We start from the raw sequence: 4889 nt of genomic DNA on the forward strand, positions 1-4889 counted from the left end.
TGGAATGGTGGGGGAAATTTTGCAGGTACGGTGGAGGGGGGTAAAATGTGGAATAAAAATTATTAATATTGGGAGTGGGGCCGATGTGTCGCCCTCACTATAAATCGGGTGGGATTATTCAGGATGATTTTAATGTATATTATTTTATTTCTTTTTATTGCATCGTTTCTTACGGCGTATAAATTTCGTCTCTTGCGGCATAAGCGTTGTCTGGAAGTTCTGAGTCTCGACTGATGAGTGAGTCGAGAAGGAGTAGGTGACGATGGAGGAGCTAGGGGAAGGGCGTAGTCGTCGGTTGCTGACGTATAAGGGTGAGGGAAATTTATGCTATTGGTTCGTTTACTGGTCAGCTATGGATATTCACGGGGATTGATTTTAAGCTGAGGGTCTCCCCCCACCTCGTCGTCTACATCGCGAATATGTGAATGCTAAGTATGACCTGGAAAATTTAGGCGAAAAAGGAATCACTGAACGTTAGGCGAAGGTGGGGAGCTAGTCGGAGAGGATAGTCGTCATATGTCTCGGCGTGAGGAGTAAGGAAGATCTATTGGTTCGCCTAGTGGTCAACTATGGTTATTCGCGGGGATTGATTCTTTTCCACAGCGCTCCCCGCATCGTCGCTTACGTCGAGAAGAGTTGAGGGCTGGGGAACGTTATCGGAAAATTATGACGAAAAGATGTTTCCTGAAAGTTAGAAGAGCGAGAGAGAGAGAGAGAGAGGCGAGAGCAGGTCTGGACAGCGGTGTTTGGTCTCGGCTCCTTTGATTCTTACGTTGAGTCGTGGGGGGAGGGGAGGAAGAGTATTATTTACGCGTGCATCAGCATCGTGGAAATTTCTGGAGTTTATCGAAGAATATAGGTGTGGATAAAAGAAGGAGACGCTTTTGAGGGAAAGAAAAGAAATAAACATGTTACAGGATAAAATCTGCTATTTATTTATAATTAGATATGAGGGTTCAAAATATTATGAATTTGACGCGAGTTGCATCGCTTGATTTTTTATTATTGGGAGTGTGAATAAATTCTCGCCGTTTCACCATCAGATGGCGGTATAACAATTTTGTGTGTATAATTCAAGATGACGCATCTATATTGAAGTTCTATAACCTATGTTTAAAATCAGTGCGTATCTTTCCATTAACCTATAAAAAACATTTTCTTTTCGTAGCGTAAAACATGTCAAATTTCGTGCCAAATAAATCGTTTTTGCGGGGAATTTTACTGCACTACTTTATTCAGAAGAAATCTGCAGCTGAAGCACATAGAATTCTTGTATAAACCTATGGTGATCATGCTCTGTCGGAAAGAACATGCAGAGATTGGTTTAACCGATTTAAAAATGGTGATTTTGATGTTCAAGATAGAGAACGCAGTGGTGCACCAAAAAAGTTTCAAGACGAAGAATTGGAAACATTACTTGCTGAAGATCCATGTCAGACGCAATTCGATGTTGCAAAATCATTAGGAGTTGATCGAACAACAGTTTCGAAACGTCTGACAGCATTAGGAATGATACAAAAGGAAGGATCTTGAATGCCATACGAACTGAAACCGAGAGACGTCGAACGGCGCCTTGTCACGTGTGAACAGCTGCTTCAACGACAAAAAAGGAAAGGTTTCTTACATCGTATTGTGACTGGTGATGAAAATTGGATATATTACAGTAATCCCAAGGGTAAAAAATCGTGGGTTAAGCCCGGCGAAGCAGTAGCATCAACGCCAAAGCGGCATATCCACGGTTCCAAGCTCATACTCTGCATTTAGTGGGATCAGCTTGGGGTAGTGTATTACGAGCTGCTACCAAACCATCACAGGAGATCTCTATCGACGACAATTGATGCGTTTGAGCCGAGCATTAAAAGAAAAACAACCGCAATATGAGCAAAGACACAATAAGGTGATTTTGCTGCATGATAACGCTCGGCCGCTTGTCGCGTCACCGGTCAAAACATACCTGGAAACGCTGAAATGGAAAGTCCTACCCCACCCGTCGTACTCTCCAGACATTGCGCCTTCTGATTACTATTTATTTCGATCGATGACTAACGGCCTGGCTGAGCAGCACTTCACTTCGTATGAAGAAATGAAAAAATAGATCGATTCGTGGATAGCCGCAAAAGAAGTGTCGTTTTTTTGACGTGGAATTCAAATGCTGCCAGAAAGATGGGAAAACGTAGTCTCCAGCGATGGGCAATACATTAATTGACTTGTTTTTTTATTATTTTTTTTAAATAAAGGATTTATTTTCACAAAAAACGGCGAGAACTTATTCACACTCCCAATATTCTTTGTACAATTTCGTGGAGATGAAACGAAGTTAGCTCTAAAAAGAGAATGTCAAAGTACACGTCCAGAAAATTAATGTTCAGTAACTGCCGCTGGAAATTTTTTTCGATCTCCTTGGGATTATTCCAGAGCGTGTTTTTCACCATGTCCTCATCTAAATAGCGTTTGGGTAAATGTAGTTGGATTTCCGCAATGAGAAGTTCGACGCAATTGTTGAAGAGATTAGTTAGCGAATATAGCTATTTTCGCCGCGCGTCGATGCAACTCGCAATACTTTGGAGGTCTTTGAACGTGATTTTCAGCATCGCTATCGACGGCGAGTAGGTCTTGCGTTTCTTCTTCGGTGGCCCGTCGCTGTCGCGGAATCCGCCGTTGTGGCTTTCTCTTCTCCCACTTCGCGATTACGCGTTACCATTATTGCTCTTGAGTCGTAAGTGGTGGTGAAATAAATACTCGCGTTCTTTAGGATCAAGGGTTGTGGCGTAATTTTATCAACCCCGCAAGTAAGCATGCACGAGGTCAAATTCCTCTTGAAACTTCTGCCACGCTTCGAGTTCGAGATAGATATAATCCGTCGAATTTCCGATTAGTTTTATCGTCGCTTCGTACCTTCCTGCGTCGTTTGCTTGCAGTCCCACTTGCACCCTCTTCGTATCCGAATTGTTTAAAGTGTATGTTGTAGACAGTAACATGTTACTTTTTCGATTAAAGTTTCGACCACTTGTAATGTCACTGCGGGTATTATTACGTCCGTCCTTCTCGATATTCTGCTTGTTAGCGGCCATTATATTTCTCACCACACTCGCTCCTCGAATAACCCGTGAATAATTTTAACAAACGTCGAGTTTTCGTAACAGCGAAACGTGACTATCGGAGCACTACCTACGGTACGAAACCCGCGAGCGATCAAGAGCGGTTTTATAGCGCCACGAGAGTGCGAAAAATGCATAGAGGGAGGTAGTATACGCGTACCAAAAATGTTTATTTAATAACATTTTTCAGTTACGCTTCTCTGGTACGCTTTTCTAGGAAGCGTTTTTCTGGAATTTTCTAACGTAGGGAGCGAATGCAAGGGAGGCTTTAAGCGCACAAGTTTATGACGAACAATATTTTATAATATTTTATAATATTTTGTACCTGATATTCTGCCTCCTCTGAATGTTAGTCATCACGACGTCGCTTTTCTCAGGCTTATTTTCATCTTACCGCATTTTCTTTTTTCTTAAATGCAACGGTTGCCGTAACCGGCGGCAATATTCTAACGCTTCTAAACTTTCCTTTTTTGTATGTTTAGGCGCTCGCATTTTTGTCTCAGGTTTTTGCACGTAGCTGATTGTTTCGTCATTTTCCGGGTTCCGGTTTGAAAAAAAAGCGAACCTGGCAGGTGCGCGTGCAGGCACCGTGCAGCCGCCGTGCTCGTGTCGTCTGAGGCGAAAGACACGCGCCAAAAAAAAACAAGTATTCTCGCGTTCTAGTGAAGCAGAAGCACACGCGGACGCGTTCTCTCCTCCTCCGAAATAGAACCGGCGAGAGAAGAGCCTATGGAGGAGGAAGAAGAAGAAGAAGAAGAAGTTCCTCACGAGCGCGGTAATGTTAAGTTTAATTATATTGAAATACGAGAGGAAAATGCGCGTCAGTTTAGAAATTTCCATATATTAGGACGAGAGGCTAGTATAAAGATTCTCCTACCCGTCGATGGCACCGACATCGCTAAACATTTAGAAAACGCGTTCCGCGAAATCTATTCTTATGCTATTAATTCCGCTAACGCGAACGATTACGTGGGGCTGTCTTTCACCTCGACGGCTTTAACACGCGGGCCGGCCGGCTTGTCGTTTCGCCCGGTGCGAGACTTGACTCACGAGGATACCTGGGGCCTCGTAAGCTCGGTAGCGCAGAGCGCCGGGGGTCACGATATCGCGGAACGCTTTTTAATAACTGTGTACAATATCGGGATGCCTTCAGGCCGAGGGGCAAAATTGAATAAATTAACGCGCGAAGATGTGGTATAACACTCGATCTTAAATATAAAGAATCGGGATATATATCTCCCGCGCTCCCTCGTCATGGTTCGTGTTTATTGCGAACGCGGTACAGTACGCACGGGCGAACTTCATAGAAAATGGGAAAACATAAGGCACCTATATTCCGCGTTGCAGAGACGTTTGGCGGAAGAACTAACGAGAAACGCCTGTATAGTTATACCCGAGGAAGGATACGGCATCCCGGAGATCGAGAGTTTTCAGCAGCTTTTCTCGCTAGAAAATATCGCGATTGTCGTTTATAATTTCAAGAGTTTCGGTCGCGGAGTCCCTCCGTTATATGACAGACACTCGACGCTAGCCTCTCGTTCTCGTATAGCCAAGTATACATTAAATATAATGTATTACGACCGCTCGCAGCATTATAGGCCTATTTTAAATTTAAAAACCGCCTCGGCTAATAGATATTATTGTGTTCCCTGTAACAAGGGTTACCGTCGTGAAACGGGTCATCGGTGCTCAAATACGTGTCCGCGTTGCCTCAGTGCGCCGCTGTGCGAGAAGCTAGACGCGCGATTGATCGGCTGCGACGCGTGTAACCGCGTGTTTTACGGCGAGAGC

Source organism: Odontomachus brunneus, unplaced genomic scaffold (genome assembly GCF_010583005.1).
Source record: "Odontomachus brunneus isolate Ranch 3 - 2012 unplaced genomic scaffold, Obru_v1 Obru_scaffold_198, whole genome shotgun sequence".
Classification (NCBI taxonomy): Eukaryota; Metazoa; Arthropoda; class Insecta; order Hymenoptera; family Formicidae; genus Odontomachus; species Odontomachus brunneus.